The following is a 12146-nucleotide window of genomic DNA, read 5'->3' on the forward strand; positions in this document are numbered from 1 at the left end:
CTCCCCGTTAGGTACTGTGCGCACAATGTTAGAGCGTGTGCGCTCCCTCGAAAAGTTATGTGTGCGCGCACAAGCGCCCAGCTTAGAGGGAACACTGGTCCCAACCGATACTAGCAAGGTGTACCTAATAAAGTGGCCAGTAAGTTTGTTTCCCATACTTTTCCCACTTGCACAAATACACTGTAAAATATATGTGTATATTAATATTTAGAAACATTCCTCTAAACCATGAAACTAAAACTAAAACTGATTACATTTCAGATTGCTATTAACCAGTGGTTGCAATAACATTTCATACATTTCGGTGTAGAATTATTCTGGTGTTTTATTTAAGGTTGCTTTTATTGAATCCCCAATCTTTAAATAGTGAATGTATATTTGAAGAACCTTCAACTATTTTAGAATGAAATAAATCCATGTCAATAAAAATTCTCCATAAATGTTTGATTATTATTAATGTTAATATTTACATCAAATTAATTTGTATTGTTGCACAATATACAGGCATTTTGGTATGTAATCAGTTTACATTATTACAAGGAAAATACCAAATCATTTCCTTTGTATCAGTTAAGCTTATGGTACAGCACTCATGAGAGTGGTAATTATCATCACAATGTACTATGGTATAGTGTCTAAAATAAGGTTTCTAGTTCATATTAATCTCAATTGCATTAAAGGTACTTTAAATCCGAATAACATAATTAGTTTCACTTTGTTTCGCAGCATGGGTGTCTCATGATAATAAAATCAGTTTACTAGTGCACATTTGAAGACTAGGGGATTAAAATTTAATACATAATGACTTTTCTTGGATGTAAATATATATTAAGAGGGTTTATTTGCAGTTTGGTTAAGATCAAGACAGAATGTTTACTATGAGATTCATTCATTTTAATTAAGATCTGGGCATTATAAAGACTTTTCATTAAACACCTTCCATGTGTTTTGTTTTTGGTCAAAGAAATATTAAGTGCAAATTTGTAGATTTTATTCTAGCAATATCATCAGTGTTGTCTACATGACATCATAAAAATACCATTAACTTCACTGAAGTAAAACCTATTTCATAATTATAGCCCTGTTCTGAACGGGATTTCATTGCCCCTACTGGTCACTGCCCTATCTTCTGGCCTCCTACAGCGAGATCTTGAGCCTTTGAGGCGTTGAGGTACATCTACATTACAGTAGTTCGAATTGGCATCCAATGTAAAAATAGGCTTTGCAGGCAGGAACATAACAAATAACTACAGAACAGTAGCAGTAAAACAGCATAACATGTGTTAACTTCAGGGTAAGTGGCACCCCCCCCCCCTCATTTTGCCAACAAAATTATGTTGGCAAGAATATTTATTGCACCAATTTGTAGACTGTATGTCAACTGTAAACAACAAGAAATCTGAAAAAATAAATTAATAACTTATAAGTAAAATAAATACGTTTAAATAACATTTACTGAACATATAATAGTGCTTTCTTTAATAACCCGCCAAAAAAAACAGCGTCCACATTGCCCACATAGAACCTGACCAGCACCCAAATTACACACACATAGGACGTGCCATCTTTGCCCCCAAACAGCCCAGCATGAGTCAGCATTGTTCCCAAACAGCCGAGTGTACGCTATCTTTGTCCCATAAACACGCTACCTGTGCCATCTTTGTCCCATAAACACCCTGCCTGTGCCATTTTTGTCCCATAAACACCCTGCTTATACCATCTTTGCCTTTTTGACAAATCAACTATACACCTATGATTAACACAAACACTTTTACAGTCACTCACTAATTCACTTTCATTCACACAATCATTTATTCTTTCACACAAATTATTTACACATATTAATTGATGCATTCTCACAAATTCATTAATTCTCTCACTCATTCACACAATTCATCCACACATTAATCCATTCATTTTCGCTCTCTCATTCTGACTCTTTATTTCAATATTCTTGCTACCCTCCTTTCTCTCTATCTACCCATTCTCACCCCCTTCTGCCCTATCTACCCCTTCTCACTCCCTTCTCCCTATCTACCCCCTATCCCCCCGTCTCACTCCCTTCTCCCTATCTACCCCCTCCTAACTATCTACCCTCTCCCCCCTTTGAAGTTCACTTACCTTTCAGGAGTCCTGCGGTGGGGGTGCAAGGCCTCTGTCTCCCAGCTCTGCCACTGTATGCAACAGTATAGAGTGATGGGAGTTATGATGTACTTTAGAGCATAATTATATAATGAAAAAGACATTGGAAATGGTACAGCATAACACCCATCACTCTCACACATTTACCAATCCACACTTACCAATCCACACTTACCATTCCACAGATTCCACACATACCAATCCACACATACCAATCCACAGATTCCACACATACCAATCCACAGATTCCACACATACCAATCCACATTTACCAATCCACAGATTCCACGCATACCAATCCACACTTACCATTCCACATTTACCAATACACATTTACCAATCCACACATACCAATCCACAGATTCCACACATACCAATCCACACTTACCAATCCACAGATTCCACACATAGCAATCCACACATAGCAATCCACTCTCACTGAATGATTTCCTACATTTCCTCTTTTCTTCTTACAGCAGTCAGCTGCTTTTCTTCCTCTTCGCTCCTCTTCTTCTGTCTTCTTCCGGTTCAGAGGGCACGGACGGCGGTGGGCGCGGCTTCAGTGTTGTGCGCCGGGATCTGACAACAAACCCCGGCTCACAGCAGCAGTTGCCGCGTGAATCGCGAGGGAGCGGTATCGGAGGTCTTTAACAGACCTCTGGCTCCCTTGAGTGATTTTAAGCCGGTTCAAACCGGCTTAAAATCACTCAAGGGAGCCGGAGGTCTGTTAAAGACCTCGGATACTGCTCCCTTGCGAGCCTTCTCCTCCAGTGGCGGACATTTCTCTCCGTCTCTGGAGGGGTGGCGGGTGCCGGCAAGTTGGCACCCCCCTGATGAGCTGCACCCAGTGCGGACCGCCCCCTCCCCGCCCCCTGCTAGGTACGCTACTGGTACTCACACATTCTTGGGCAGATTCAATGTACTCACTAAAGTGAAATATGCAACAACAGTTGTAAAAAAAAAAACTGCAGTGAGATATTCAATGGACTGACTAAATTGTAAACAATTACTGTATATTTAACTTAACAGTCAATACTCCATTAAAACCATTGCAAACCCTGCCTTGAAATTGATTAATTGAGGTGTGCAGTTTGCATGAAGACAGAAATGGATAAAGTTTTAAACATACATTTCAGACTACCACATTTTTTATGTAACATCCATGAGACCTGGCTCAATGTAGACACCATATAATAAACTATAAAACACACTGCACATGCACAGTCAAGCAAAAAGAAACTGCAGCAAGGACAATTAACCACCTAAATTCTGACAATTTGTTTCATGTTCTGTGAAAAATAGACTTCAATAAATACTCAATAAACATAATCAGACAGACATGTTTCCAATCTGATTTTGCTAAGTTCCCAGACTTATTCTAGGAACTCTTCCAGCTCCGTAATTGGCTAATTATTATTGAGTTGGCAGAGTTCCAAAAAAAAAGTCTGGGAACTTACCCAACTCTCTAATTGGCCACATATAAGTTTTTATATGTTCGGTGGTTAAACATCGCTAATTGTTGTGTATGTAGTCAGGAGCATTTCTTTTCATATACATATACAGAACACATTTTGCTTTTCTTAACTATAATCGAGTCAGGAGCACTGAATCAACTTCATTATATATATATAAACATTTCGGAGAATATGTCGGACATCCGAAAGAGATATGAAAGAGAAAAGATAAACAAGCAGAAGTGTAAGTGGTTGGCAGAGAAGGTAGGGTAACACTTAGAGAATGTGAGAGCATGAGAAAGTGACTGAATGAAGATGGGCACCGAGCAATGAATATTGTTCCTGAATTTAAAATGCCCCCATGATTATCATCTGAACCAAATGGGCAGGGAATGTAATTCTTTCCATTTACACATGTCTAATTACTATATACAATAAAAAAAAACAAAAAAAAACCTTTGCTTTCTGTGAATGCTCATATGTTTAATTCTAGAAATAGAAAAAAAATTATATTGCACTGGCAAATTTGTTTGGCTTTTGACTGAATATCGAAAAAGAAAACGGTTATATGTAACAAATTTCATTTCACTGTTCATTTACTTGGAGCAATGAGGTGTAAAACTACTCTGCAGATAACTAAAGAATCAGTTGGCTATGATGTGCTTGACTTCTTTTCACTTGATTGGTGAAGAATTGAATCCTTTTTACAATTGCTTTCTTGGTTTAAATGAAGATACAAAATAGTAATTAGAATATGAGCAGGGTTTCATCTTATCTTCAGATATTAACCAGTTCAGATTATTATGAGTTTCACATTAACTGGTCAAATGCAGGCCAATCATGAGACAGCTGAGCTACATAGTAACAAAAGTTAAGCAATCTAAATTAGCCCCGCTAACTCAATTTTTAAATTTAAAATTATACTCTCAAGCTTTTCAGAAGATACTTCCTTTTGCTTGATTGTTCCAGTGACAATGAATTATGGGTTATGGCACATTGAGAGCTATGAAGAGTAAGTTAACATGATCAATTGATGGGTGAACTACAGTGCTATAATATATTATAATATTATCTATTACTATGTTTTTTTACAAGATGTCATACTTAATCTCAATAAAACATTAAGACCAATAAACCATTTTCATATCTGTAAAATAAATTATTCTGATTAGGAAAAAGATACTTCAATATAAGGTTATTTTGAAATTGGCAGTATTTATGATCACATTATACAGTATTTGCTCAATTATAAGACAACCCTGATTATAAGACAACCCCCACATTTTGAATATTAATTTGGGGGGTCTGAATATAAGACTACCCTATAAGAAAAAAGTTTTACTAGTAAATATTAATTTACATGTAAAATATGTTTTCATATTTAATAAAAACTATGATTGAGAAAAATGCATTTTTTTATTTCCTTTAATTTGCCAACCTGCCCCCAGTTATGCAAATCTGCCCCCCAGATATGCCTTATACCCCCTATATGCCACTCTGTCTCCATGATATGCCACTCTGCCTCCCATTTTAACCCCACTATATGCCAGTCTGCCTCTCGGATATTCCTTTTAACCCCCTATATGCCACTATGCCTCCAGAAAGCCCTTATACCCCCCATATGCCACTCTTACCCTCCTCGACTTACCAGTGCTTCCCAAGACTTCTCCCCGTGCTTCAGATTCCTTGGTGTGTAGTGGTGGCAGCTGGTGGAGGTCTATGCGATGTGCACAGACAACCTCCGCTGCTGCTGTTGGCACTTCCACTGGGGCTTTGTTTTATTTAATCTTAGTGATATCTAAAGAGCCAATCCTTCCTTTTAGGAGAAACTTCGTTCGTACTACATAATGAATCTGAGAAGAAATGTTACATGTCATCTACTACTCACCATTTAGTAGTTAAACCTCTTGCCTAAACACTCTTTACAAAGATTATTTCTAACAAGCCATGGGTAGAAGTAATATAGCTACATTAACTGTATCGTGAAAAGATAAAATCACTGTAGGGCAATAGGGCACTAAACATAGAGTGACCACATGTCCCGGATTGCCCGGTACAGTCCCACAATGGGACTTTAAGTACCGGGTCCCGGGCAGCCTCAATGAGAAGTCTAGAGTGAAGGAGGTCTCAGCCAATCAGGAGAGACTTCTCAACTCTCCTGATTACCTGAGAGTTCAGAAGCCTCTCCTGATAGGCTAAGTCCCTCCTTCACACCAAGCTCAGTGTAAGCGGCAGACAGCAGCAGGTATGTGTGTTGACTGTATATATATGACTGTGCTGTGTTTGTGTGACTGTGTTTGTCTGCTTGTGTGACTGTGTCTGCTTGTGTCACTGTGTTGAGTTAATCATCTCAATCTGTAATATATATATATATATATATATATATATATATATATATATATATAATGTATTTTATGTGTATGTGATGGTGTGTATGTGTGAATCAGTGTGTATGTAAGATATATATACATATATAACATAACATTTATTTTATATGTATGTGACTCTGTGCATATGTGAATCAGTGTATATACACATAGTGTGTCCCTGAATGGCAGAAATAAAATGTGGTCACCCTAACTATACTGTATATTTGTTATTTTAACCTAGTATTGTGGTATCCTTCTATAGAACGGTGAGTAGGGTGCTTATTGTGAAGAATTAGTAGTAAAAGGGCTACAGAAAAAGGCAGGCCCTGTAAAATTTGTATCAGTATATTTTATTGGTAGGTAGGGAGCCTGAGCCAGTCGAGTGGTTTGAATGTTTACACTGAAAGTATGGTTTCCACTAAGATTTTTGTCAGTTTTTTTTTGTTTTTGTTTTGTTTTTTTCATCAGTTTGCTTTATACAATCTAGTAATAATTTTATTGAAGTACATTAATGTTAAGTTTGACTTATTCCATACATGCCTTACCCCTTCCTCTCTTGCTTCATTCTAAATTATAAATACCATGCCAATTTTGCAATTTTGGTGAGGGAGTCTAAATACATACATGGGCACTTTAAGGCTGAAGGCCATCTAATAACATAAGTGGTCACCTAGTGTGCGGCCGGTTATATTCAGACGGTGAATGTGTACTTGGAGGACTCACTCTGCTGCTACAGCAAGTGAGTGTTGGGTTCTGGCAGCCATTGGCCTATTGGGCATTTTCCATGTGTGCCAAATTTAGCTCTACTTATAATTGTGATTTTTTTTTTCATTTTATTTAATACATATAGATTACTAGGGTTATTTACATCCTTGAGAACCCACAGCCTATCCTTGTGGGACATGGCAAGGACTGCCTGATGTCAGTGGGCGGTCCCGCTGACATTGAGGACGTTCCCGCCAGCATCAGTGGGCATTTCCACTGAAATCGTGGGAAACTCCCCAATTTCAAATGGGAAAATGGGAGGAGAGTGGGGCATGCCAAGACCCCATGACCCAGAGGATTCAAGTGTTGACCTGGAGAACCAGAGAAGCAGCGCTCCTCCATGAGTTCTCCGAGTTCCCAGTTATGATTATTTACCATAATTCAATTATGTTGGGTGCCATAAAATGTATTTAAAAAATAATGCCAGTTTTTGTTAAATGAATTTAGTAAATGGATGCATGAAGTATTTATGATATTCCATTAACACATATCAAAGTGAAAGCAAAACATGACCCATTGCAATGCATTAAATATAAATGCTTGCTTAAAAGTATTTCTTAATGTCATGACTAAATATGATGGCAAAATCTCTTAGCACCATTTTTTGTTTAATTTGAATTATAGTTTTTAGGTTTATATGAAACTGAAAAAGCAAACACAGTGACATTTATCCTTTAATGTACTGATGGTGCTTTTGATGTCTTGAATCTATCATAAAAACATTTTCTGAGCCATAAAAACAGAGTTACTGTACGTCCTTGTCACAGAAGTGATGACATTGCGGAGGCAGACATTTTATTTAAAGTGGAAATAAGTGGCACAATTTGGAGCTTGTACACTCGATGTAATGTGTTTATCGCTAAAGCTAACTGGCAATTTGCTACAGACAGCACAAAAGTGGGACACACAGATGTAGAAATTTTAAAAAATATATATTGTTTTTAATAGTATTTCTTAGACTTGTGCATTCGTCTTCGGGCGAACATGAAAACGAACACGAAGAGTGCATTTTCGTGTTCGTTCCGAAGACACGCCTAAGAGAAGACAGCGGCGATAAAACGTAGGCGAAGACGAAGACACACACCACGAAGATCTTCGTGATCGTCTTCGTCTACCATTCCCCCCCCCCTTCTAACTTACCTTGTCTTCGCGGCATCACGGCAGTTCCCGGAAGTGGAAATCCGCAGGTTCGCCAGAGGAAGACCCTGCAGGTGACCAATAGGCTCATCCCACTGGTCCCCCTCCCTGTTCAATTAAACGGACATTTAACTAATTGAACAGGGAGGGTGACCAGTGGGATGTGCCGGGTAAGTTATGGCACCAGGAGTTAACAGTCTGTACGAGCGACCCTATTGGTCGCCAGCAGGGGGCTCGTCTGCCATCAACCAATGGCAGACGAGCCCCCTGCTGACGACCAATAGAGTTGCTCATAGGTACATTTAAACTCCTGGCGCCAGAGCTGCGTTAACCCCGTATTAATCCCTTAACCAGGGAAACGAAGAAAAACCGAACACGAAGAATGTCCACGAATATTCGCCCGAAGAGAAGACGGGAACGGGCGAATATTCGCGGAATACGAAGATTTTTTCCCCCCGAAGACGAGCACGAAGACGAACACAAAGAGCCCCCTGGTGCCCAAGTCTAGTATTTCTTACAATGATAGGACACTTTTATGAAAACTATACTGCATTAACAGGATAGTAAACTTTCATGGGAAGTGTTAGAAAATAATAAAATTCTGTCTCCAAATGACACTGTGGGAAAATCGATGCTGAAACACTTATTTTAAGAATGCCTGTTGATGCTTGTTACTCTTTCAAAGAATCAACGTTCCAAGCTGTTTGCATTAATTGTGAAGATATCCACGCTCTTTCATATAAAATAGTACAGTTGTAGGGAAAACTGACAACATAGGGGCAAAGTTTCAGGGACGATCAGAAATGATGGAGGCAGGAATTCATTTATTGGTGCCCTTCAGTATATATTTTACACCCTTTGCAGTACACATAATATCATGATCAACTGCAGGTATGTCCTGTCAGCTGGGACAAAACTTTATCATCTGTAGATGACAGATAAGCACACAGTGAGTGTTGTTAGAAATATTGAAATTGGTGAGCAAATGTTGGGTTGTTATCTGGTACCATCATTAATGTCCCTGGGAAGTGGAGTCCCATCTTATATAAAGACTCCATACTAAACTTGTAGTAGATGTCCCTGTAGATGACCGTCATACCTGGGTTTGCTGCAGAGGCTTCGGTTAAATGCAACAGCAAAGTAAGATTAATTTTAACATAGATGTCAGTTGTTTGGCACTATGTTTTATTTAGAATTTGAGCCTTTAAATTATGGAATATTACTTGCTCTTAATAAAAAAAAATGGATGCCACTCTCCCTGGTCAGCATTTCCTAAAATACATATCTTTGAATATTTATTCATTTAATATTTTATTTCTAGTGATAATGAAAGTCTTAAAGCTTCTTGTATACCTCAGAGATACATTGTGATTAATGGTATGATGTAATTCCTAGTGGGACTATTCTGAACATTTTCTATCGGTATTGTAAACGGTGCAACAAACCTAAAGGCAATTTTCTTTCCATTACAGCTGTAAATGTAAAATGTCTCGGAGCCTGCATTTTGAAGGAGTTATTTCAAAGTGTTATCAAGATGTTATTCACACTTTTCAAATGAAAATCTCACAAATGTGCTGGGTAAATGTGACATTAGAGGAAGAAGAAAGACACTTTAGGTTTAGATAGTATAATAGATAACCACTTGCCTCTGAGCTGCCATGAGCATCTTTTGGTGCTAAAATACTTTTTCATTTTAGTGGTTGTTTTATATAAACAAATGGTTTGTATAATGCGTAGAATTACCCATATATTCATACTAGTTGCAATAAGCAAATGCTTTTTCAACCTGTTGCCAGTTCTCCCATTTTAAGCCATGGTTACAAAGTCAGACAAATGGTTCAATAAAATGTCAACCCATGACCACTGTGAAAAACTGATGCAATCCAGGGTAAAATGCAGGCCAATGTGCAACAGTTGGGACCCTAAGGAACCTTTGTCCACATGGAGGCACCACTGTAAATAAATCTATGAATCTATAACTAAATGTAAAATTTATATTTTTTCAAACATATGTGATACTTACAAGTGTCAAACCGACATTCATTTGACACAGCCATTTAGCAACACAGCCATTATAGATTTTCAGTAATGTATACTGTACATTTAAGGACCCTTTTACTAATATCCATAGGGGACCATAGCTTGGCAAGCTTCATACAATCTCTCTTACTAAAAGGAAATGTACATAAAACATGAAAATGAAACACAATACAGATCCAGACACAGTGTAAAACCTATGTAATGCTATCTTAGTTTCATTACTAAACAAGGAAATGTAAATGCAATCTTCAAACCAATGGTTTTCCAAAGGTTTTCACTGGTTTTTACTCTTCCCATGTGATATTTTGCATTGTATATTAGGCTTAATGTATCTGTTGTTTTTTATTATTAGTATTATTACAGCTGTATGTACATTATTATGTGATGCTCAGTGATACAAATAAGCTGAAAACTGCATTGAGGTTTTTGGTGTTTTATACTAGAATATTTTAGTGTAGTGATCTGGGCAGGTAAAAAATACTTTTGGGCTACTACAAAAGCATATAGCATTTTAAGATATAGAAATGGCATCTGAAAGCAATCATGATAATCATCCACCTATATATCATCCCTGATTCTGTTCAATAATTGCACATTCTAATATTTTCGTTTTTGAAAATCATGCTTACCTGTATTAAATCATAATGTATTCAACCTGTAATTTTACTCCCCATTCTTCCAATTTTCCCCCAGAGTGGAGGTACTGCTGTGTTGTCTATGCTTGCTTGATCTTAGTGAATTGGGATATTGCAGGCTCTGTTGTAGAACAAGGTATCCTAATCACGTCACATCCCATTACTCCAGTGTAGAGTTTCCAACATTTTGTTAAGGCCAGCTGGAAGTTGTTTTGGATATAAATCAAGGTTATTTTGACTAAAATTACAATATATATTTGAAATAGAAATAAAAAATCAATAGTTTACAGACAAATCTGGCATGCTGAAAAACAATTCATCACAAAAGCTATTTTTACTAATTTACTTAAATAGCATGTCTCTGTCCATGGTACTGTTAATCTTAAACTTCTTACTGGATAAGGCTCTAATCAATTTGTTAGATTGAAAGCGGGAAATTAATGAAAATAATCTTTTTAAGAGCCGCATGGATCATTTTAAACTGATGCAGCCCTTCACAGGTTTAAATTGAGGGTAAGCTTTATAGGCCAAGTAGCTACTGAGCACTTACTTTTTAACATACTTTTCAAAACATAAATATGAAATTTCACGGGATTTCATTGAAAAAGCCTAGGTCTTGTGTAGCATATCTGTCATACCAAATGTGTAGCCAAATCGTCCACCCTAAATTGCAAAATTACAAATGAATGACTTCACAAAATAATCCATGTAACAAACTTGAGCATTAAGTATACATTTATCATAGGATATCATAGGATATTTATTTACCTGGATACCCATAGATATCCACAATAATGAAGTCATATTTTTAAAAGATGTTCAAACACCTTTTATCTGCTACCAGTCCTATAAGGTTAGATGCATTGTGTACAGTATAAACACATAAGTGTTTTTTTTTGCAATATGTTATTATAAGAACTTAGATGAGAGTCTTGTGTGCTGGTAGTTAACATGATTAGTAAACAACCAGATATTCAAATGCAGAAGTATCAAGAAAGACAGTTAAGAGGCAATGTCCATAAACAAGCCAAAGGTCTACTTCTAATTCACGTTTCCAACATCCCTACGGCTTTGTGCCCTGGTGTTGCTGCATCATACTACAACCATATGCTGGTCCTAGAAGGGGTTGTTCATGCTGTTCACCACCTCATGTCTTTTCACCTCAGCCATGGCACTTCAAACAGACCTAATACATAAGAGAACACAAAGGATGCCATTAACTTTTATAAGCAAGGATGCAATGATCAACATACTCTGTCCCCCCAAACAACAACAAACTGATACCAAAACAAGAAAAAGATCTGAAACCCTAAATTATGCATTTTTCAGATAACATTTAACCTGTATATAAATGTTAAAATACATAAATCTGCTTAAAAGAGTGTATAAAAATAGCTCAGAGTGAAAGCAAAACCCGTCTTTCTTGGATAAATCTTTTTCCTTTGGTATGTGTTACGTTCTTGGTGCACTGTATTTTAGCATTTATAGAGACAGTAAATGTGATCTGATCAATGCAAAATGTAGGCAGATATTTTTCTTACTCTGAACAGACCCGCCAGACCTTTACTGGGGCAAAGTGTGAAATGCCGACATCACCCCCCTCC

The sequence above is a fragment of the Sceloporus occidentalis genome, unplaced genomic scaffold (genome assembly GCF_023333645.1).
Source record: "Sceloporus occidentalis isolate IW3139 unplaced genomic scaffold, rSceOcc1.0.p SCAF_16, whole genome shotgun sequence".
NCBI classification, from domain to species: Eukaryota; Metazoa; Chordata; class Lepidosauria; order Squamata; family Phrynosomatidae; genus Sceloporus; species Sceloporus occidentalis.